Raw genomic sequence first — 25,456 nt, 5'->3', positions numbered from 1 at the left:
TCCAGCTAATTAGCATAAAGGTCACAGAGCCCTAAAACAGTTCATTCTGAATGGAGCTCAAAAAAAGGCTAACTAAGGAGGTGAAATCTCACTATCTGAGAATGATTTTGTGAGAAAAATTTAATTAAAATACTTTGTATAGCCCATAGACCTATACCAAATGTATAAAAGGAAGTATAAAAGGTCACCTTTAAGTTGTCATATTTTGATTAACAAATGTATAAAAAAGCAGAGAGACAGACAGATATACACTGCCTGGCCAAAAAAAAAAGTTGCCACCAAAAAAAAAACCCAGATCATACACTCTAATATTTCATTGGACCTCCTTTAGCTTTGATTACAGCATGCATTTTCTGTGGCATTGTTTTATCAATCAGCCGCATAGTCCTATCAGTACACAGCTGGTAGGAGAGTGCTGGGGAAGAGCGTCGTGTTTATATAACATCCAGGAGATATTTTGTCCATAGCCAGTTAGCAGAGGTTGCCAAGGCCACATTGTGGCGCTAGATTTAGAAAAACAATATATGTTGTGGCTCAGGCAGTTGGAAATTTCCAACTACCTTAAGAGTTTTACTGGTATGTCTCAATTGCGAATCCAAATAGCCAAATTTCTGGTACTTTCCACAGATCTCAGCCGTACAACGTCTCCAAGATTATATCCTTTGACCTCTGAGTCCAACCACTGCCAGGCTGCAATTCTAGAATCGTGTCCAGCTTGCGTTTCTGCTCTCTTAACATTTCAGTCTGAGTTTTGATCGTTCTACAGACTTCATCCAACATCGCAGGCAGCTTTGGAATGCTTTGAACAGCCGCCCACGTTTTGCAAATCACTCGATAAGCCAGGTAACCACCAACTCCAAACAGCAGAAATCCTGTTATCAAAAGTCCAAATATGTACACATCTTCTACGTCCTCGACCAACATTGTAGTCAGGCACACAATCTTCCACTGCTGCCAAGAATCCATTGTGTATCCAGAGAAGAATGTCCCGTCTGGACAAGAGGGTTCTCCCTTTACCCTGTCTTCCCGTCGAAAAAATGTGATCAATTACATTGAGAGACCAGATGACCAAATCCATAATTTACAAGTGTGGAGGATATGCAAAGCGAGGCTCTGAGAAAAACACAGACAAAAAGCAAAAGCAAGGATCAGCAGGGAGGGAGGGAGAGAAAACGCGTGTGTCTTCCACCGAGAGCAAGAGGAAAAAAAAAATGTCACAAGATTTATTTCAACCCATTATTGCATTAATTTTTCACTGAGATCTTGCATTGATGATAGTAGAGTGTGACCGCTGCGCAAAACCTTCTCCGGCTTGTACAGAAGGCACTACGCATGATGGGTGCATCACTTCACCTGCCTCTCTTTTTACACTGATGTGCCCATCACTCTGGAACTAGGTAAATCTGGACACATCAGACCTTATGACCTTCTTCCATTGAGAGAGTCCAATCTTTATGCTCCGTAGCAAACTAAAGCCTTTTTTCCAGTTAGCCTCACAGATTAGTGGTTTTCTTAAGACTACACAGCTATTTAGTCCCAATCCCTTGAGTTCCCTTTGCATTGTGCATGTGGAAATGCTCTTACGTTCACAATTAAACATAGCCCAGAGTTCTACTGTTGTTTTACTTCGATTCACCAAACATTCGCCAATCATGATCATTCAGGATTTTTTGGGTCCCCACTATCCTTCCAGTTTTTAATAAAGCATTGGAAAGTTCTTAACCAAATTTTGATAGTTTCTGCTTTGACCCTTCTGAAATAGACTGACATCTTTTCCACAACCACGGGATTTGTCTTTTCACATGGTTGGTTAAAAAATGAGAAGCAACTCATTGCACTAGTTGGGGTTAAATAACTTGTTGGCAGCTGAAACATTATCGCCCATGCAGTAATTATCCGATGGGAGGGTCGTACCTATCTGCTTAGTTAAATCGAGGTGGCAACTTTTTTTGTAGCCAGGCATTGTATATGTAAAAGCCACCTAATAAATAAAAACACTTCACCGGTGCATAATTTAATGTCTGCATAAATCCATGTGTTTTGTGAATGCCTCAGAGATTTGTCCGAGAGCATTAGTAAATAAGATGTTTTATGGAGACCAAAGAACAAAGCTGATATAAAATAAAGGTCCGCACTCAAATCCAATCCACAACTTGTAGATTGCAAGACAACTACTCTTGCTACAGTGCAACAGTCGGAATAGAGAATAATGTTTGAAACGTTTAGGACTAGGTTATAAAACAATGTCACAAGCTTTGAACAACCAATGGACTCTGTTCTATCCAACATCTAATTATGAAAAGACTATGGCACAACCGCAAACCTACCAAGACATGGCTAAACTGAAAGACCACGCAAGGAGAACAATAATTAGACATGCAACCAAGAGGCCAATGGTAACTGAAGGGACAACAGAGATCCACGAATCAGATGGAAAAACTCGACAACTATTTGTTGTTACTCCACAAATCTGGCCTTTATGCGCAAATGGTGAGAAGAAAGCCATTTAAAAAAATGCTCACTTTAGATAAGTTGCATCTAAAGTTTTCCAGAAACCATGTAGGGGACGCAGCAAACATTTGGAGTCCAAAACTGAACTTTTTACTCACATGCAAACTGCTGAGTGTGGGTGCAAACTAACTGTTTATCAACATGAACGCACGATCCCCACAATGAAATAACGTGGTGGCACCATCATGGTGTGGGGAAGGTTTTCCTCAGCTAGGAAAGGAAAGCTGGTCATATTTGATGGATCAGCTCTACACCCTCTACAGTGTGCTTGAGGGTTCATGGGAGTTTGCACAACCAATCCACATGTTTTGTGGACCGGGAGAAAGCATTCAATCGTGTCCCTCGTGGTGCCCTGTGGGGGACGCTACGTAAGTAGGGATGCACTGGGATGGTTCGTACCTGAGTACAAAGCGGCTGGGATGAGGGTCAGCTCATTCAAATCCAAGGACATGGTTCTCCACCGGAAAAGGGTGGCTTGCCCCCTCCAGATTGGAGGGGAGCTTCTGCCAGACATACAGCCACAGCTGCAGTGGCATGGTTTAGATCATTGGTGTAATGTTAAACAGTGGCCATTCCGCATGTTTAAAGGGGACATATCATTCTTTTAAATCATTCCTTTTCACACTCACCATCATTTAGTTATGGTCTATATAAAGTAGAACTGCAATGCTTTAGTCTGAATTGCTTGTTATTGTAGCTCCACAGGCCCCCCTTTTAGCCCTGTTCTGAGGTGCATCTGAGAGCAACTCATTTTAAGACACACCTAAAAGATGCAGGACACCAGATTTGGAGGACTAGGGCTGGACAACACTGGTTTAGATTAATGCATATTCATAAGATAGAATGGTCCAGTCAAGGTCCATACCTGAATCCAATTGAGAATATTGGGTAAGACCAGAAATTAATGTTCACAGATGCTCTCCATTTAATTTAACTGAGCTTGAGCTCTTTTGTAAAGAAAAGTAGGAAAACACTTTTGTTTCGTGATAGGTTCAGTGAGTAGAAAGGTACCGCCAAAGACTTGTGGATACTATTGCAGCAAAAGATACTGAAATAATTATGCACTACATCCTAATGAAGTACATTGAAGTGTTTGGCTCTAACATGACAAAATGTGGAAAAATGGGATCTGAATACTTTGGCAACACAATGTATACTTAATGTCTAGTGTTGAATGGGTGCAAAAGAAAATTTTTAAGGTAAATATCATCATTTCTGATTTTAAATAGCTCTAGAAGATTTAGTGACAGCAAACACCACACAAAGGAGGAACACAATTTGAAAGGCAGGAGCCAAAAGACAGTATAGGTATTACTCTCAAACTTCCTTGTGGGGCAAGATGGTGGCAGCATGTACCGGCAGCTGTCTACCCAACTTGTTTAATCTGCTGCTTATTGCTCTACTGTTTTGTATATTGTGCCAAGATATCTCTGGGTTGCTAGTGTATGACCGACAGGCACTTACTGACCCATATCAATGGCATGAGACATCTTTAAAAACTTTGAGGATAAAAGATTCGGACTCCCTTCTCATCTAATCTCACTACCAGCTTACATGTAGCGCTTACCTGGGCAGAGGAAGCAGGCCAGAAGATACAAAAAACGCAGAAGTGCTTTGGTGAAAGGTCTACTGGAGGTCCACTTCTGGGATCACGTCCCTCCTTATTCCACCAGGATATCCAGCTCTCCAAGGTATGCATGGATTGCAGTGGATCCAGGCCTTGGCTCTTGTGTGCCTGGACACCAGCCTACAGCATCTATCACTATGGGCACCGCTGCCTAGTCAGACACAGAGTTGTGGATTTTGGATGCCTCCGGTCAGTGTGCGGCAGCTTCCCGCTGGTTTGCTTGGGCCTACTAAGTGCTACACCAATAGTTAACAAATCGTTTCCCCTGAATGATTTCTTCATGTCTTGCAAACTGGATTTTATGTTTCTCATGGAAACGTGGCTCCAAGTCAGTCTTGACACTTGAAAAAGGACACACCCTGGACCTGGTCCTGTCCTTTGGTCTTTATGCAAGTATGGTTAAGAACTTTCCGAAACACATTTTCTGACCACTTTGCTGTACTGTTTTTAGTAACGCTGTCCCAGGGTGTGGTCAGTACTTGCGCCCTGGTACACTGGGTATGCACAATTATTTCTCAGACAGCCTCCTTGTTCTCTGGCGCCTTCAGCAAAAATGTATCATTATGGTTTGCAAAGCTCTACTCTGGATGAACTCTTTTCCTTTTTTAATGAAACTTGTATCAAACGTTTATGGCCTAGTAGCCCCATATAGGCTAAAATGTATAAAACCTTTGGCCCAACCTTGGTTAAACAAGTGCACTTGTGTGTTCAGATGTATGTGTAGGCACGCTGAGCACCGGTGGACAGCTCCTCTCTCCGCACCCTGTCATATGCTTTCTCTAGATCTACAAACACAATGCAGCTCCTTCTGACCTTTTCTGTACTTCTCTATAATTCTACTCAAAGCAAATACTGCATCTATAGTACTTTTACTGGGCATGAAACCATACTGCCGCTCACAGATGCTCACTACTGACCTCAGTCTAGCTTCCACTACTCTTTCCTATAACCTCATTGTATGACTCATCAACTTTATTCCTCTGTAGTTGCCAGAACTCTGCATATTTCCATTGTTTTTAAAAATAGGTACCAGCAAACCTCTTCGCCATCCTCAGACATTCTATCGCTATCTCATTGAAGAGCCTATTCAAAAACTATCAGGACCAACTGCGTTTACATTCTTCATCCTTTTCAAGGCCTTCCTTACTTCATCCTTACTGATTTTTGCTACTTCCTGATCCACAATGGTTGCTTCTTCTGCTCTTTGTTCTCTCTCAGTTTCCTCATTCATTTCAGCTCTTCCAAGGATTACTTCCATCTTCCTATAATTCCCATTAGTACATTTCTTTGTTCTTTTTAGCTCATCTCTTTCTCCATACAAACTCCCGTTCTTTCGCATTCAACCACCAGGTCTCCTTATCAACTTTCCTTTCAGAATACATACCATGTACTCTCCTACCTTTTTCCTTGATATCATTGGCTGTAGTTGTCCTGTCATCTAGAAGCCCTTTCCTGGCTTCCCAGTCTGTCTGATGCCTCCCTGAAAGCCACACAACTTTCTTCCTTTTTCACATTCCACCACTGTGTCCTCTATGCTGCCTTTGTCCTCTTTCTTACCATCAGAATCATTCTGAACACCACCATCGTGTGTTCTATTGCAACACTTTACCTTGCAGTCAAAGTAGTGGTACCTTCAGATTACATTGTCTACACAAGATGTAATCCATGCGTGCTCCGACCTCCATCTTTGTATGTCACCCAGTGTTCCTGCCTCTTCTCAAAGAAAATATTCAATAATGCCATCCCATCCTCTTTGCTACCATCTGTCCTACATTCCTGTTCAGGATACCAACCCTGCCTATCACTTCATCATTACCTCTTTTCCTTGTTCCAACATCTATTGAGATCTGCACCAATCTCCGCTCTTTCTTCTGTGGGGATAATCTGCATCACTTCATCCAATATGCTCCAGAATTACTCTTTCTGCTATAACCCACATCCTACCAGTAGGGCATAACAACTACCAACATTGAACATCACACCTTCTGTTTCTAGCTTGAGACTCATCCCCCTATCCAATACTCTTCCAACCTTCAGAATATTCCTGACAAACCCCTCCTTCAAGGTAGCTTATATACAGTTTCTCTCCCCATCCACACCATGGTAGAACAGCCTGAACCCTGCTGCTAAGCTTCTAGCCTTGATACTTTTTCACCGGGTTTCACAGTATGTCCATGTTCCAACTCTGCATAATTCTAGCCAGCTCTCTAGCTGTTCTTGTCATAGTCTTAACATTCAAAGTCCCTACTCTCAGCCCTAGACTCTTAGCTTTACTCTTTTCTCACTGCCTATGGACAAGTCTTCCTCCTCTTCTTCTTTGCTGACCAACAGTAAGAAGTCCAGTTTTTACTGGTACCCTGTCGGTCACCAGCACCAATGGCAGTTGTTGTTAACCTAAGCCTCAAACAATCCAGTATGGAGATCATGTTCTTGCCTTACATGGTAGATATGGCAAAGGTTTTATGCTTGATGCCCTTCCTGATGCTACCTGCTGCATTTATCCGTGCTTGGGATCAACACAATAAACTGTCCCCTTTTGATGCTGCAATCCCCCCTCTGAGGCTATTCATACTTCTTGTCCTAAATAGAGCTGTGTAATTAATCACATTTATCATTCAGTTTCAATTATGCCTCCAAACAATCCCCAAACCATGTAGTCATAAAAAAATATTTTTTTTACATTATTTTTTATATTAGTTTTTAAAGTCTGACCTCTTACAGCAACAACTTTAGAGTAATACATCTCAGTTTTATGTACATAAGGATTAATTCTGCTGAGATATCTTTCAAAAAGATTTGCCTAAGATGTAGCAGCAGGTGGAGGAATAAGGGATTGGAGGAGGAGTCATTTCACACATTCCTTTTCATTTAATAATTCTCTCAGGACATTGACTTGTTGAAAGGTAGCAATTTTTTTTATCTTGATCTTTCATCTCACAAGCTAACCTGGTCCTCGGCCAGTTGGGGAACCATCATAAATTACCATAGTAACTGACCCAGTAAAGAAATAAACCAGCTTTGTGATACTGAAAGTCCTGAAGTGCACATGAACTGAGCTCAATAAACCACTAATCGTGCTTTGTAGTATAGATCTCAGACCTCCCCAGTTTTTATCACACAATAAGTGATAATCAGGCCCACTATTTGCCTGTCTTTTCATTTGCTTTTGGTTACCATACCTTTGTTTATCTGTGCCACAGATCCCAACTCCCTACTTCCACTTCCTGAAAAGCTCCCACACCAACTACCTACCTCCCCAAGGCTGAAGACCCCCCAAGCTCCATTTCATTCACAGACTGCTTACCTAAATAAAACTCATCTGCCAGTCTGACATCATGGATTGTTTGGTGTGTGAAGGCTCTCTCGTTAGATCTGATTTCTCTCTACTGTGATATTTCTTACTTGTTATAAGCGACCATAGTCAAATGTCTGCCAGGGGCCAGAAACTGCTGGCTAAGGATAAGCGTAAATACAGTAAGATTGTTATTCACGCTGGCGGTAATGACACCCGGTTACGTCAATCGGAGGTCACCAAAGTTAGTTTTGCTTCGGTGTGTAAGTTTGCCAAAACAATGTCGGACTCCGTAATTTTCTCTGGTCCCCTCCCTGATCTGACCAGTGACGACATGTTTAGCTGCATGCTGTCATTCAACCACTGGCTGTCTAGGTGGTGTCCAGAAAACGATGTGGGTTACACTGATAATTGGCGAACATTTTGGGGAAAACCTGGTCTGATCCAGAGAGACGGCATCCATCCCACTTTGGATGGAGCAGCTCTTCTTTCTAAGAATCTGGCTGAATTTATTAGTTCTCCAAAACTCTGACAACCCAGGGTTCAGACCAGGAAGCAGGGTCGTAGTTTAACACTCCTCTCTGCAGCTTCTGTACTGCTACCCACCCATTACCCTATTATGACGGCCAAAACTGAATAGATTAAAAAAAAATGTAAAAAGAGTAAATCATGAAAATCTCATACAAATAAACACAACTCAGACTGAAAAGAAAAGTAAAATAATTAAATGTGGCTTACTGAACATAAGATCTCTCTCTTCAAAGACTTTGCTAGTTAGTGACCTGATTTGTGACAATCAGATTGATTTATTTTGCCTCACAGAAACATGGCTGCAGCAACAGGATTATGTTACTATAAATGAGTCAACTCCTACTAATTATTAAAATTTTCACTTTCCTCGAAATACTGGGCGATGAGGAGGAGTAGCAACCATCTTTCAGTCCAATTTATTGATTAGTCCCAGACCAATCAATAGCTGCAACTCTTTTGAATATTTAATCCTTAGTTTTCCTCATCCATATTGCAAAGCACTAAAACCCCTTCTGTTTGTTATTTTGTACCGTCCACCAGGCCCTTACTCTCAATTTTTAGATCAGTTTTCAGACCTTTTATCTGATTTAGTGTTAAATACAGATAAGGTTATTATAGTGGGGGATTTGAACACTCATGTTGACACTGAAAGTGATAGCCTAAATATAGCCTTTAATGCTATCTTAGACTCAATTGGCTTTGCTTAAAACATTAACAAACCTACCCACCTTTGTCTTCATTCTCTGGGCCTTGTGCTGACATATGGTATCGAGTGTAAAGACATAACAATATTTTCTCATAACCCTGTTCTGTCTGACCATTTTTTAATAACCTTTGAGTTTAATTTAACCAAGTACTCCACACCTGAAAGAAAATTTCATTATAGTAGATCATTATCAGAAAATTTTGTAACAACCTTTAAAGAATCTGTTCGACTTTTAATTTCCTCTTTATCACAGAAAAACACAGTGGAGGGCAATAATTTTGTTTCTTACCCTTCACAAATTGATTATTTTGTTGATAGTGTTACTTCATCATTGCGTGGTGCATTAGACAATGCAGCCTCCTTGAAAAAGAAGGTAATTATTCATAGGAGTCTGGCTCCCTGGTTTAATTCAGAGCTGCGTACTTTAAAGCACAATGTTAAAAAATTGGAGAGAAAATGGTGTTCTACATACCTAGAGGATTCCTACTTAATCTGAAAAAATAGCCTACTGTTGTATAAAAAGACACTTCGCCAAGCCAGAACAGCTTATTTCTCATCATTAATAGAAGAGAACAAGAATAATCCTAGTTTTCTCTTTAGTACAGTTTCTAAACCTACACAGAGTCATAGCTCTGTTGAGCCATCCATTCCCTTAGCTCTCAGCAGTCATGACTTTGTGGGATTCTTCTTAGATAAAATTGATTATATTAAAAATAAAATCTTTGACATACTTCCGAAGATGATTACTTCATCCTCAGCAAGTGAGACAACACTGGAAGTAACTGTAGAACCTGATCTGTGTTTGGACTGTTTTGATCCTGTGGAGCTTCCTGAGTTATCAGAAATATTAGCTTCATCTAAACTTTCAACTTGTATGTTAGACCCAATCCCGACCAAATTCTTTAAGGAAGCATACCCTCTGATTACCAGCCCCATTTTAGATATGATTAATCTATCTTTAATAAATGGATATGTACCACAAGCTTTTAAGGTAGCTGTAATTAAACCTTTACTGAAGAAACCTTCGCTTGATCAAGATGCCTTAAAAAATTACAGACATATATACAATCTTCCATTCTTATCTAAAATTCTTGAGAAAATGGTTGCTAATCAAATGTGTGAGCATTTACACAGCAATGACATGTTTGAAGAGTTTCAGTTAGGCTTCAAGCTCATCATAGCACTGAAACAGCTCTGCTGAAAGTCACTAATGATATTCTTATGGCATCAGATAATGGACTTGTGTCTGTACTGGTTCTGTTAGATCTCAGTGCTGCATTTGATACAGTCGATCACAATATTCTCTTAGAATGGCTGGAATATTCGGTAGGGATCAGGGGAACAGCGCTAGGCTGGTTTAAATCTTATTTGTCTGACAGATTCCAGTTTGTTTATGTAAATGATAAATCATCTTTAAACTCCAGGGTTAATTGTGGAATACCACAGGGTTCAGCACTTGGGCCAATTCTCTTTACTATATATATGCTTCCAGTAGGTAAAATTATCAGGCAGCATAGGATAAATTTTCACTGTTACGCTGATGATACTCAGCTTTACTTATCCATAAATCCTGATGAGCCCGACCAGTTAGATAGACTACAAGCATGTCTTGCAGACATAAAAACTTGGATGACCTTAAATTTTCTGCTTCTAAATTCAGACAAGACAGAAGTTGTCGTCTTTGGACCGGAGTGTTTAAAAAAGAAACTGCTTAGTCAATCACTTAACGTGGATGGCATTAAATTGACCTCCGGTAATAAAGTGAAAAACCTTGGTGTTATTTTTGACCAGGACATGTCATTTAAATTCCATATTAAACAGGTTTCTAGGATGTCCATCTTTCACCTCCGGAACATTGCCAAAATTTTAAATATCCTATCCAAGAGTGATGCTGAAAAACTAGTCCATGCATTTGTTACTTCAAGGCTGGACTACTGTAATTCTTTACTATCAAGATGTCCACAAAATGCAGTTAAAAGTCTTCAGCTGATTCAAAATGCTGCAGCAAGAGTTCTGATGAAAATTAAAAAGAGAGATCATAATTCTCTTACTTTAGCTTCCCTTCATTGGCTCCCTGTTAAATCCAGAATAGAATTTAAAATTCTCCTCCTCACATATAAAGCCCTTAATGATATAACTCCATCATACATCAGAGATCTGATTGTTCCATATGTTCCTAACAGAGCACATTGTTCTCAGACTGCAAGTTTACTGGTGGTTCCTAGAGTCTCTAGAAATAGAATGGGAGGCAGATCCTTTAGTTATCAGGCTCCTCTCCTGTGGAACCAGCTGCCAGTTTGAGTCCGTGAGGCAGACACCCTGTCTACTTTTAAAGCTAGGCTTAAAACTTTCCCTTTTGATAAAGCTTATAGTTAGAGTAGCTTAGGTTATCCTGAGCTATCTCTGTAGTTATGCTGCTATAGGCTTAGGCTGCTGGAGGACATAATGACCACTTTCACCCTCTTCGCTACATTCTCACACTACTCTGCAATTTTGCATTATTTCCTGTTATTTCAGCTTTTAACTTTATGTTCCATCTCTTTTTTCTTCCTACAAGCTACACCTGGCCTGACTCTGTGTCTACCTGTTACACCTTTCTGGAGGGGTGCATCGTTCAAGCTTCTGCTGGCAGCAACTTAATCCTCACCCTCTACCGATGATCCACACAGCCTGGCCCTGTCTTTCAGTGTTTAACCCTTTCTCTCTCCTAAACATAGCTACTGACTGAGCTTCTACTGTGACTAACTCTATGTGCTTTCTTTCATACTCTAACCTTGAAAACTGGCTCAGTGTCTGTTCTTTCTTTCTAGATTAAAAGGACTAAAAGAGTTACATCCATTACATTTACCTTCCCAGAGAAAGTACTCCTCGATCAGTGCATCTGTGTTGTTTTTGTGTCTCTGCTCTGTTCTCTCAAACCCCCAGTCAGTCGTGGCAGATGGCCGCTCACACTTAGCCTGGTTCTGCTGGACGTTTTCCTCTCCACTGTCGCTACATGCATGCTCAGTATGAGGGATTGCTGCAAAGTCAACGGCAGTGACTGTCCTCTGTCTCTACTCCAGGAGGAGTGACTGCTACAAGTCTCTGACTCGATGCAATCTGCTGGGTTTCCTTAGATAGAAAAACTTTGTATCCAATTTGAATAAATAACTGAATCTGACTGCACTGTTCAATGGTTAGGATTAATTGGAATGTATGTACCTGACTTTTGTGAAGTGCCTTGAAACAACATATGTTGTGAATTGGCGTTATATAAATAAACTGAATTGAATTGAATTGAATTGAGTAAGAGTACTTCAGTTCAGGTGCTTGCCAATGCCAGGTACCGATACTGAGTAGTTAATAAGTTGGTACATATACATCGCACAATAACGTTTGAAAACACATTTATTTAGAGGAGGGGGGCTCTTCTTTATAGGCCTACAGTCCCTGTGACTGTATTAACAAATCTAAAATACATCATTACATACAATGTTGCATTTATTTAAAATAAACTTTTAAAATAAGTTAAATTTACATTTTTACAAGTTTTCCTGAATGCAACTGTTAGAAAAATGTATATAAGTTATCATTGTTCAGTTTAAATCATGTTTATGTGTGAAGTTCTACTATAGTTAAGATGATTCTTATGATTGTTTTCTTAGTGTGAAAAAGTGTTTGTGGAAGGTTAAGGAATGCGGTCTGGAGTGTATCACTCCCTGGACATGACAAGCTTATACCATATATGGGAATGACTACACTTTTAGGTCGGAATCTCTGTAAGAATTGGCTGAACCAATTCCCGCTTTTTGCTTGTTGGAAAGTGAGTTGTAAATTAAAGGCTGGTTCAAGGATTTCTCCCTTTGTGTGAAGGAAGTCGCTGTTCTGGCAGAGGACTCTCTCACCCTTGCAAGTCAAACTTACTTGGTTCACTTGTGTCTTATTTTATACTTGTCTGTATTTATTAGCTTTCTAACTCTAACAGCAACTAACAAACATTTCAATTAAAATGTAAACTTTAACAAATTTAATCAATTTTAATACCACCTCTCTATGATAGGATTTTACACTGCTTCATTTTTAGACATTTAACAAAAATTCACTAAGTAATAGGAATAAAGTGTAATAACTCTCCTTTCAAAAGCAAATGGAACATTCATGGCAAATCTCAATCTCAGAACCATAGAGCCAAAGACAAGTTTCTCACAGTGAGCTTACATATTGTTTACATGGTCATTTATTCTGCTTGCAAGAAAATGGCAGCATTGAAGTTACTGCTACAACTGTTACTTATATCAGTGCTGTCTATGAAGGCTAAGTCGTCTTTGAAAAAGTGAGAGGGAGAAAAAGAGGCTTCTCAGCATTATCAATTGTGAGCCTGTTTCTTTTCTCATGTATAATGAGACATTGAGCTAAAAATCCTTCACTGTCTACAATAGTGCATGGTATTGAAAGGTATCTTTGTGCCATTGGAGTCAGAATGTGAAACCTCACGTTGTTAACCTCCCAAGATTGCAATGGTTTATTCTGCCAAGATATTATGGGCTCTTTAATGTATGTTTCTACCTGTATGACAAGACCCAGCGGTGCACTGCTCATTGTTGCTGAGGCCTGACAATGTACTATTTCCTCAAACACATTGTCCAGAGTTAGACTGCTCTTGGCCTGCATCTTGTGTATCTTTTTAGCTGTTGGTTCCCCCACATCTTGCTGCTTCCCAGCCTCTCCTACTACTCCTCCCCTGTGTCTCTCCTCTATTCTCTGCAGCTCCGTGATCACCATATTCTTGGCTTCTGAAGCAGAGATGCAAATAGCAATCTGTGTACCTATAACAGAAAGTACTTCTTAGTTGGTAACAGTAAAACCGATAATAATTGTCAAAATGAATTTCAACCTATTACTTTCAAATTAATCAAAGTTAATAATGCAAAAGTTTGTGTTAATCATAAAGTGAAATTTAATTTTCCTTGTCTTTATTTCTCTCTCATTTGATCAAGAAACCCATACATTTACATATTTCATTTACCTTGGATCAAGGACCATTGCTATACAGTAGAGTGGTTTTTTTTCTGAGTCACAGAAACGTCTCTTCACGGCTGCTGCTAAGGTTCCATTCATGGTTTTGATGCCATGGTCATCGCCTGTTTCTCTGCTCAAAAACCTTTGCAGCACAGTCACAGGAGGAATGACATCAGAGGCCAAAGCTTCAACGGAGATAAGTTGTTGCGTTAACTTCTCAAATGGGGCCAGTACTCCTACAGTCTTTTCCACAAGTATCCACTGGTGAGCAGTGAGATTGTCCGGTAGCTCATATTCAGACCCAAATATTCCCAAAGCCCACTTCTGTTCAAGGAGACATTTGAGCATGTAAAATGTGCTATTCCAGCAGGTCGGAACATTTTGCTGGAGTCTTTTTGTTGGCTGGTTTAGCTGCAACTGAATATCTTCAAAGCAGGAGTATGCTAAGGTGGAATGTTTAAAATGTCCAACTATTCTACGTGCGACAGAAACTACTTCAGCTTTGCTTCTCTGACCTTCATTAACAGCCAGCTGGAGGGTGTGAGCGGTGCACAGTAGGCTGTCACTCAGCGCTTTGATCGTGTTTTTGGCATTGTCCTTGAGCACAACATGAACACAACTTTTGGGAATATTCCACATATTAAGCATATCATTGCCGTAGCAATTGCTAGTGTGAGAAACCCAAAGTTGCTGTGCTTGTAAGACAGGCTCTTTGAAGAGTGAAATCTTCAGTAATCCACTGTGCAGTTAAACTACTAATAGATAATGGACTGACGCTGGTCGTCCAGATATCCGTTGTCAAGCTTATCAAGTAAAAGTCCTCCAACAGGCTGCTAATATGCTTTTTTACGAAGTTGTAAATCTTTGGTAATGTATTTTCAACAATGTGGTGGCTGGGAATATCACACCAAGGCTCCATTACATTGAGAAGATGACGAAATCCAATATCATTGACAACTGAAAATGGCTGATCATCAAGGGAGATGAATTCAGTACGAGCTTCAGTTATCCTTTCCACATGTGGATTGTCTGTTGCTATTTTTTCATGTTTCTGTAGTACTTGCTGAAATGTTGGTTGTAGTGTGCTAGAAGCAGCAAACTCTTGTCGCGTTTATTCCTCAAATGCCTCATCAAATTACTTGTGTTAAAAGATGACGTTTTCACCCCTCCTCTTGACAGCTTAGCTGAGCACAGCAAACAATCTGCTTTTTTAGCATCCTCTTTGTTTTTGCCCCCTCCCGCCATCTAACTTTGCTCTTCTTCTTCTTCTGTTGGGTTTTTTGGAGGGTCAACAAATCACTTCTTGATGAATTAGCACCACCACCTGGTATAAAATGTGGTTTAGCCTTTGTGTTGCAGTGCTGCCCAGCCCAGGAGGAAAATTAGGCACAAATGTGGTATCGGTTCGGAGTATCGCGTTACTTTTACGAGTATGACTACCTGACGCTGGTATCGGGCCCGATACCAATGCCAGTATCGGTATCGGGACAACCCTAACGCTGATGCCATACTGCTCTCTGCCGACCTCAGCCATAGCAGGATTCATGATACACTCATCTCAAAGATCATTACCAACCAAGTATTACCATTACCAAGTAAGACACATTAATTATTTTATTTCTATTTCCTCTCCTAGAAAACAGTTTAACCAATCCCCCTCCTTCTTTCAGTGCCTCCCCTTTTTCTCCACTAGAGACAAGAAAGAATCACATTAATTCTGTCAGGATCTGATGTTTTGGTTTTTGTGTTTGTTTACTTTTTCTATTAGGTGTTCTGTTCCTTTTGGTTTTATAGTTCATTATTATAGGAGGGAATGCTGCAAGTCACTGACTGGATGCAATCTGCTGGATTTCCTTAGACAGAAACTTTTTATCCAATTTGAATAAATAACTGAATCTGACTGCACTGTTCAGTGGTTAGAATTAATTGGAATGTATGTACCTGACTTTTGTGAAGTGCCTTGAGACGACATGTGTTGTGAATTGGCGCTATATAAATAAAGTGAATTGAATTGAATTATTTCTTCTGTTGTCCTGGTGTTTTAGTATTCTCCTCACTGCTGCCCCTTAGTTTAGTAGTTCATTCTTCCTTGTTCTTAGGTCCCTTTGGTTATCAATTTACTTAGTTGTTAGCTCCCTTATTATTAGTTGTTCTTCCTCAGCCTTAGTTTTAGTATAGCTCCCCCTTATTTAGTTTATGTTTATTTTCCTCTCTTCTAGTTAAGTTATCTTAGTATATTCTCTTTGTTAGTCCCTCAGGTTTCAGTTCCTGTGTGACAGTCAGTTGTATTCTGTATTTTCCTGCTCTCGTTGGAGGTGGACGCTTTTTCTCTGTCTCCCGCACCCCTCCCATATCTGCCCTGCTTCAGCTCTGTGTCTTGTCTTTTTTTTGGAGCCTCTTTTTGCATATCTTCCAAATTCTTCCAAAATATGGATTTGGTCAGCTGGTCTCTCAATGCAATTGATCAAATTTTCTCGACGAGAAGACAGGGGTCGGGAGAGCCCACTTGCCCGGACGGGACATTTTTCTCCAGATACACGATGGACTCCTGGCAGAAGTGGAGGATTGTGTGTCTGTCGATAATGTCAGTCGAGGATGTGGAAGATGTGTATATAATTGGATGTTTGATATCAGGATTTCTGCTCTTTGGAGTCAGCGGTTACCTGGCATATCGGGAAATTCGGAGAATGTCAGCAGCATATCTGGCCATTGTAAGGCTGCCTGGCATGTGTGATGGGATCTTCAGAGCGATCAACACTCAGACTGAGATGTTACGTGAGCTGAATCGCAGACTGGATGTGATCCTTATACAGGATCGCAAGCGGGTTGCGATTCCTGGACTCAGGGGTGAAATGGTATAAATCTTGGAGAAAGTTGTTCGCTTGGATCTGGCAGAAAGACCAGGAATTTGTCTATTTGGATTTGCTTTTGAGAAGCACCAGTGAGACTCTCAAGGCTGACGGAAAATTAAGAGTCAGCCTAACCCAAATAATTATTGTTTTTCTGAATCTGGCTCCCCTGCGCGGCCTTGATGGCTGGCTATCTTCAACTTCTCCTGGAAGTTATGTAAACATGACGTTCTGCTCTCTCTGCCCCCTCCCTTCCCTGAGGACACCTGTGTTCCTGCTCAGAACTTGGCCGGTTGATGTACATTCCAACGAACCATCAAGGACAATGGCCTCTGTGACAGTGCTTCATGGACTTACTTGCACACACTCACTTGCACACACACACATGCTCAAGATAAACATATGCACCCCTCACACCACCTTCACCGTTCCCAGCATGATGTTGTTTTGTGAATTTGTTGCTTCTTTGTGCTGAGGTTTTTTGCAATCTCAAACTGTATCCTGCTAAGGATAAAGTGTGAAATATGATTTTTTTTCCCTCTACTTACCTAATGTGGCCTCTTTTCTCATCTAGCAAGGGCAGCGCCTGTGAGCGGGCAGCAAAGCCTCGGTGACCTGTCCCCCCATTGTCTTGTGTCATGATGTATGTTTGGATGGGTTGTACTGGAATTCTAATTTCCCCTCGGGGATCAATAAAGTATCTTTGAATTGAATTGAATTGAATTCAGTATTTCTTAGAATTATTCAGTTATTTGTTCCCTCTTGGTTTGGTTACTATTTATTGTTTATGTTTTAGGATATCAGTTATCTTAGGTTTTTGTTTCCCTGCTCTTCCCTGTTAGCTTTAGATTTGTTGTTGTCTCTTTAATTAGTTCCCAGTTTCTTGGTCTCTAGTTTTGTTTACGTCTCTAGTTTAGATTGTCTTATGACTCTGCGTTTCCATTGTAGTAACCATAGTAACCTGTATTACCTCAGTTCCCTCACCTGACCCATACACCTGTTACTTATCATTTGATTACCTGCTCCCCTCATTCCCATTGTTCATCATTCACATTCCTCTATATTTAAGCTTACCGGTTCTCCTCGTTCCTGGCCGCCAAATCCTGCTAGTTTCCCCTAGTTTCTGTCATTCTTCTGTTCCTCCATTTAGTGAAGTGGAACTTCACAATTGTTATTTTTACAAATAAAAACTAAAAAAGGTCATTGTGCAAAGGCCCTGAGTCAATACTTCGTGGAACCAACTTTTGCGGCAATTACAGCTGCAAGTCTTTTAGGGTATGTCTCCACCAGCTTTGCACATCTAGTGACTGAAATGTTTGCCCATTCTTCTTTGCAAAACAACTTAACCTCAGTCAGATTAGACGGAGAGCATTTGTGAACAGCAGTTTTCAGATCTTCACCAGATTCTTGATTGGGTTTAGGTCTGGGTTTTGACTGGGCCATTACAAAACATTAAAATGTTTGTACCCCTGGCTTTATGTTTAGGGTCGTTGTCCTGCTGAACCTCCTCCCCAGTCTCAAGTCTTTTGCAGACTCCAACAGGTTTTGGATTGCCCTGTATTTGGCTCCATCCGTCCACTCTGACCACCTCCCCTGTCCCTGCTGAAGAGAAGCACCCCCAGAGCATGATGCTGCCACCACCATGACAGTGGGGATGGCGTGTTCAGAGTGATGTGCAGTGTCTCCGCCACACATAGCGTTTTGCATTTTGGCCGAAAAGTTCCATTTTGGTCTTGTCTGAACAAGGCACCTTCGTCCACGTTTGCTGTGTCCCCAACATGGCTTCTGGCAAACTGGAAATGGGACTTCTTATGGTTTTCTTTTAAGAATAGCTTTTTTCTTGCCACTCTTCCATAAAGACCACATTTGTGCACTGCACAAATGTGCCGTGAGTGGGTGCACAATAGTTGTCCTGTGGACAGATTCTCCCACCTGAACTGTGGATCTCAGCAGTTCATCCAGAATCACCATGGGCCTCTTGGCCGCGACTCTGATCAGTGCTCTCCCTGTTTGGCCAGTAAGTTTAGGTGGATGGCCTTGTCTTGGTAGGTTGTGCCATACTCTTTCCATTTCCGGATGATGGATTGAACAGAGCTCTGTGAGATGTTCAAGGTTTGGGAAATCTTTGTTATAGCCGAAGCCTACTTTAAACTTCTTCACAACTTTCTCCCTGACCTGTCTGGTGTGTTTCCTGGACTTCATGATGTTGTTTGCTCCTCAATATTCTCTTAACCAACCTCTGAGGCCATCACAGAGCAGTTGTATTTGTACTGAGATTAGATTACACACAGGTGGACTCTATTTAGTCATTAGTAATCATCAGGCAACTTCTGAAGGCAGTTGGTTACACTCAGAGTAAATGGGGCTGAATACATTTGCTTACCGCATTTTCAGCTTTTTATTTGTAAAAAACAAAATCATGTATAATTTTCATTCCACTTTTCCACATTACACAATTGTATACCACTTTGTGTTGGTCTTTCTCATAAAATTCAAATAAAATATATTTATGTTGGTTTATGTGGTTGTATGGTGACACTATGTGGAAAGGTTCAAGGGGTATGAATACTTACAAGCCACTGTATTATTTTTATTGTGAAGTGTTAATGAAAATATTAGTGATTTAGGTGCCCTGAATTATAACCTGATACTCTGCATAACCTGATAAAGGTATTCACTGTTCATTCATCTGTGGCTTGATTTACAATCAGGGCTTTGAGCAAATTGATCTACAGATGGCTCTGTCTTAGGGAAGGTTCCAGGGCCAAAGAGTACCAGATAAATATGCCACTCTATCAGGGTTCAGTTGACAAGAATCACAATTGCTTCTGCCTTATATATATTTGCGATTAAAGTTTGTCTGCACGTAACTTCAACAACTTTCGAAGATTTGACAAAGATTTTATATCGTTTTGTCTGGCTAATGCTGAAGATGATATGTACAGAGTTTCATCTTGATTGAGCTCAAAATGTAGAACGAATTATGGAAAACAGATTTTGCCTTTGTCATGACATAGCAAAAAATCTAGCTGGGGCAGAAGAGGGCCTTGTCAATTACAAAGTTATGCAGAATCATCCAAGGAACAAGGTGAGATAAACCTGTGGTGTGTGCGACTGATGGTTTGGTAGTTATAACCACAAACGCGTTGTCATACATAATAGCACCCCTTAGTTATTAGGGGGTCTGAATTTTTAGTATCTGAGTAGCAGTTTCGATTCCCTACTAGGCTGCTATGTCAGTTTTTTCCCAGCATTTTCTGGTTCTTGCGCCCAACAGCTTTTAGCGGCCAATAATAATAGATCTTTGCTCGCTCCCGCAGGTTTGGAACCCTAATAATAATAATATTGAAAAAAAAAAAGCAAAAACAATAGGGTTTCTTGCACCTAGTTTATGGTTTTTATCTGAAGTCACTCAATAGTTAGAAGGTCTTTGGTCCAAGCGGACAGCTAGCAGGTGTTGGACCACTTGTTTGCTGAATATTGGACCATTTGCACGTTGCTGGACGCCACCAGGCCTCCTGGCGTTTTCGGCCATTTTGTATCCAGGACAGCCCGTCCCTACAGATCCGGTCGGCCCCTGCGGCTGATAAGACAGGGGCGTCGCAACCCTGAGGCCACCATCAACTATATAGCAGAGGATGAGACGACCCACCATTTGCCTTCAGCTGGAGACCGTGACACAGTTACCAACATCTGAAGCATCACCTGGAGAAGAGTCCCGAGTGGATTTAATTTATTCTCTCTCGTTGGCCAACGAAGAATTCATAACTGAAGTTTCTGGAATAAGAAGACCAGAAATGTCGCTTTACCGATCGAAGACGTGAATTTAACACGTAACAAAAAAACCACAGAGTTTCAAGGAGACGAATCGCCACCTTATTTTGTCCTAGTCGACTATGATGGTCAGATCATATTTTACCTTTCGCCAAGGAGGCCAGAGGACGAAGATTGACCGCTTTTACGGAAGTTAACTGTGGACGCACATTAACTTCCAACTTCCACCCCATTCTCTCTCAACTCCGCTCAGAAGGAAGACAGTGACAAGTAAAACCCATCCTTTATTTTTGTTTCTTTCTTAGAAAGTCTGGGCAGGGTACAGGAGGTTTTAGTGCGATGAGATTCGCTATTTAATCTAATGTGTTCTGAATGATATGTGCATGTAACCTTTTTATTGAAACTTTGATATGGCGTGTTGGATGCCTGGAAGCCGCTGCGCTACCCAGCTTTGTGTGTGTCTTGTGGGATTGTTGGACACCTGAGTGCAAGCGCAGGTGCGCTGTGAGACTGGACTGTTAAAATAACCTCATGGTGAAATTCACCATTTACTTTGTCTTCAACCTTACTGCTTACTAGCTTGCCGCCAAAAGTTTTATAACTCTTTGTGTGCTCAGCCCGCGCAGAGTTTGGGGAGGTTTTATGACGGAGTATAACTGAGTTGCAGTTGGAGCTGCACCCCAACCTCCACTCACCACCACACCCCTTTTGTCATATTATTATTTTTGCCATTACTGCTGTTTTGCTTTATTTTGTTTAGTTAGATATTTTACCCCTTTTGTGTAGAACTTTGCATGTTTGAGTAGGTGAAGATTATTAAATCGGAAGAGCGAGTGAATCCGGGCTGTGATTTAATAAATATTCACATAGATAAAGAGAAGGCGTTTGTGTTTATTTTGTGCAAGACTGATTTGTCAGTCAAGATAAGGTTGAAGTTCCACACGTTTCGGCAGAAACGGTCGATTAAACAGTGACATCTCTGGTAATAGTTATTAATTATTACTGAGTATTTAACGGTTGTAATTATCAAAGGCGTTGAGCCACAATTACAACACCAGAAGACATCTCTGGTCTCGATTCATAAATGAGGATTTTGGTTAAGAAATTAATTTTGTCAAATTATGATTTTTAATTATAATTATTGATAAAGATTAATCAATCAATAATCATAATTCCAACACAGCTAATCAGACCATGTTTGTGTAAATGCATTTACACATCACAATTTGTACAAATGTGCATCAGGGTACATCTTTGTAATGATGACCTGATCTTGTTGTACATAATTGTCCAGTTTTGGGGTGAACAGGTTTTCCAGCACTTTGTTCTCATTCAAATCTTCTCTAGAGGCTTTTTGAAATTCAAATATTCTGATCTGTGCATGGCGTTTTAACAGACCATCAGGCCTCATTTGACAATCCAAAGAAATGACAAGTTGATAAGAAATGATACGTTATGCAAGCATGCACCATGATTGCTCACATTTCCCTGTTCATGATGTACCTACCTCCTGCTCTCTGACAGTGGAAAAAGCTCTAGCCTCTCTGGTCCACCTACGAGATCAGTATCATTGTTTGTTTAGTTCTTTCTGCTTCCACCACAAAAATATTGCACTCTAGCACTGACCAATTAGTGCTATCAATACTGCACACTCTTATTGAGGCTAAGGAAAACTACATATTTCATCAGGGACTAGAAGCAGGTTCATGGAGAACAATAACCAATTTAAATGTAGTGAGCACCATCTTGAAAATGTTTAACTTTGTGTAATTCTATGTGGCTGAAATAAGAACAAAACACTAAAATACTGACAACAAGTCTTCCTAGAAGAAAACAGAAAGGCAATCTACACACACAATCTGTGTAGGCTAGTAATTAACTGTAATAAAGTGATGTAATTAAAAGCGTGAAAGAGAAAAGATTGAATTCTCACTTTTTAACAACACGAACACGCTAGATCAGAAACTAAAATAACCCACTGCTTCTCAGTGTGACTTTCTGTGAGGTTATACCCTTATGTTCAGACTGAGCCAATAAAAAGTAGTGCGTGTCAGAATATTTTTGGCAAGTGTGCAAAAGTTTACTCTCATCTTGTTAAAATCACTAAATGAAATATCTGTCTTCTAGTCGACATGACTCCAATCTTGGAATTGGAAGCACCGTGGTAACAGGCTCAAACACACAGCTGTAATACACCTAATCAAGTGATTACACAAACACATGCACACTACACGCATGCTGCAGTCACTTAGATTCTAGACATGAGCTGTCAATCACAAAGCCCATACATCCAGCAGCATTTATAATTGCCAAAATCAGCCTAATACCACTAGATTTCTCCTTCAGGTCCAATCGTTGCTCAGCCTCTTCACTAACAACATCAAGGGCTTCTTACTGGTCATGCTCAAACTGCTCATGACAGCTTCGCCTCATCCCTACCCATTCAATCTAATAACCTTCAACTCCTCCACTACAGCCCATCAACGCAATGTATTTCACCTTGGAGATCAAAAACCACGTGTTCCCTCCCTCCCTGGAGAATTCAAATTAAAAAGCTTCAAAGACATCCTAGACCCACGTTTGTGATACAATCATTGTTACAGTAATTCTTTCAAAATGATAGCTTCTGTGATAACACTGAAAACACAAAAATTTATTATGAGGTTGCATCCACTGCAACTACAGTTAATTTCTATGCTTCCAATTTAAACATGTAGTTCCAAAGACCAACTTGAAAGAATACAATCAAATCTCTTCAAGGTCTGTCTAGAACTGGGTCATTACAAATGAAAGTTTATATAAAATTGTATCTTAATGGGTCCAGAGCAGAATAAAAGAGGACATTTTAAAGTTACATTGGACTTTTCTGCTTTTTCAGGTTGGCACAAACTGCTGGGTTAAAGTCATATTGCTCAGGTATGGTTGCCTTTTATAATCAAGCATTTTAACTTTGTGTGGGTATATACCAGGAAACAAAATGTTTTTCAAAATGTATTTTTCCAAAGACAACCATTGAACTATTCGAGTACACACTTGGAGCATACCAGCACATAAGGATAGTTTATTTTTCCAGAGGGACAGAGCTTTGGAAAATTTAAGTCTGAAAATTTGAAATATATAAATGATAAAATCCTTCCACCGCACGATATGTCGAGGTCAGCAGTCTCCCGCCCCCACTATAAACAGTGTTGGCGAAGCACTGCTTCCCCCTCCTGAGGCGCCGGACGGTTTGCCAGAATCGCTTCAAGGCCAACCGGTAGTCCTTCGCCATGGCCTCACCAAACTCCTCCCAGGCCCGAGTTTTTGCCTCCGCCACAGCCCGGGCTGCAGCACGCTAGGCCTCACGGTACCCGTCAGCCGCCTCAGGAGTCCCACAAGCCAACCACAGCCGATAGGACTCCTTCTTCAGCTTAACAGCATCCCTTACTGCCGGTGTCCACCACCTGGTTCTGAGATTGCCGCCGCGACAGGCACCGCAGACCTTACGGCTGCAGCTATGGGCAGCAGCATCAACAATAGATGCGGAGAACATGGTCCACTCGGACTCTATGTCTCCAACATCCCCCGGGATCTGGTCGAAGCTCTCCCAGAGGTGGGAGTTGAATAAATCCCTGGCCGAGGGCTCCGCCAGGCGTTCCCAGCAGACCCTCACTATGCGCTTGGGCCTGCCAAGTCTGTCCGGCTTTCTCCTCCTGCAGCGGATCCAACTCACCACCAGGTGATGATCAGTTGACAGCTCAGCCCCTCTCTTCAACCGAGTGTCCAAAACATGCGGCCGAAGGTCTGATGATACAACAACAAAGTCGATCATCGACCTCCTGCCTAGGGTGTCCTGGTGCCAAGTGCACTGATGGACACCCTTATGTTTGAACATGGTGTTCGTTATGGACAATCCGTGACTAGCACAGAAGTCCAATAACAAAACAAAACTCGGATTCAGATCGGGGAGGCCATTCCTCCCGATCACGCCTCTCCAGGTGTCACTGTCGTTCCCCACGTGGGCGTTGAAGTCCCCCTGCTGACCTCGACTGAGGACATTATCGGGCGGTGGAAGGAGTACTTCGAGGATCTCCTCAATCCTGCCATCACGCATTCCGCATTCCGTGGTGGAAACAGAGGCTGGGGACTCGGGGTTGGACTCTTTCATCACCCAGGCTGAAGTCACCGAGGTGGTTAAAAAGCTCTGCGGTGGCAAGGCTTCGGGGGTGGATGAGATCCGCCCTGAGTACCTCAAGTCTCAGGATGTTGTAGGGCTGTCATGGTTGACACGCCTCTTCAATATTGCGTGGTGGTCAGGGACAGTGACTCTGGACTGGCAGACTGGGGTGGTGGTCCCCAGGTTCATAAGAAGGGGGACCGGAGGGTGTGTTCCAACTACAGGGGGATCACACTCCTCAGCCTCCCTGGTAAGGCCTACGCCAGGGTATTGGAGAGGAGAGTCCGACCGATAGTCGAACCTCGGATTCAGGAGGAGCAGTGCGGTTTTCGTCCCGGCCGTGGAACACTGGACCAGCTCTATACCCTCTACAGGGTGCTCGAGGGTTCATGGGAGTATGCCCAACCGGTTCACATGTGTTTTGTGGACCTGGAGAAGGCATTCAACTGTGTCCTTCGTGATGCCCTGTGGGGGGTGCTCCAGGAGTATGGAATCGGGGGCCCTTTATTAGGGGCCATCCGGTCCCTGTACGAGCGGAGCAGGAGTTTGGTCCGCATTGCCGGCACTAAGTCGGACCTGTTCCCGGTGCATGTTGGACTCTGGCAGGGCTGCCCTTTGTCACCGGTCCTGTTCATAACTTTTATGGACAGGATTTCTAGACGCAGCCAAGGGCCGGAGGGGGTCTGGTTTGGGGACCAGTGGATTTCGTCTCTTCTTTTTGTGGATGACGTGGTCCTGCTGGCCCCCTCTAGCCAAGACCTACAGCATGCGCTGTGGCGGTTCGCAGCCGAGTGTGAAGCGGCTGGGATGAGGATCAGCTCCTCCAAGTCCGAGGACATGGTACTCGACCGGAAAAGGGTGGCTTGTCCTCTTCAGGTTGGAGGGGAGTTCCTGCCTCAAGTGGAGGAGTTTAAGTATCTCAGGGTCTTGTTCACGAGTGAGGGAAGAATGGAGCGGGAGATCGACAGACGGATCGGTGCGGCTGCCACAGTAATGGGGGCGCTGTGCCGGT

At 41.8% G+C, this 25,456-nt stretch overlaps 1 protein-coding gene across 3 annotated transcripts in view; it reads right to left on the bottom strand.

Moving 5' to 3' along the window:
• akap6 (A kinase (PRKA) anchor protein 6) overlaps positions 1 to 25,456 on the bottom strand; it is a 490,689-nt gene that overhangs the window by 411,330 nt on the left and 53,903 nt on the right. The window lies entirely within an intron of this gene.

This window comes from Girardinichthys multiradiatus, chromosome 19, assembly GCF_021462225.1.
Source record: "Girardinichthys multiradiatus isolate DD_20200921_A chromosome 19, DD_fGirMul_XY1, whole genome shotgun sequence".
In the NCBI taxonomy this organism is placed as follows: domain Eukaryota; kingdom Metazoa; phylum Chordata; class Actinopteri; order Cyprinodontiformes; family Goodeidae; genus Girardinichthys; species Girardinichthys multiradiatus.
This window is presented reverse-complemented; position numbering and strand designations above follow the sequence as displayed.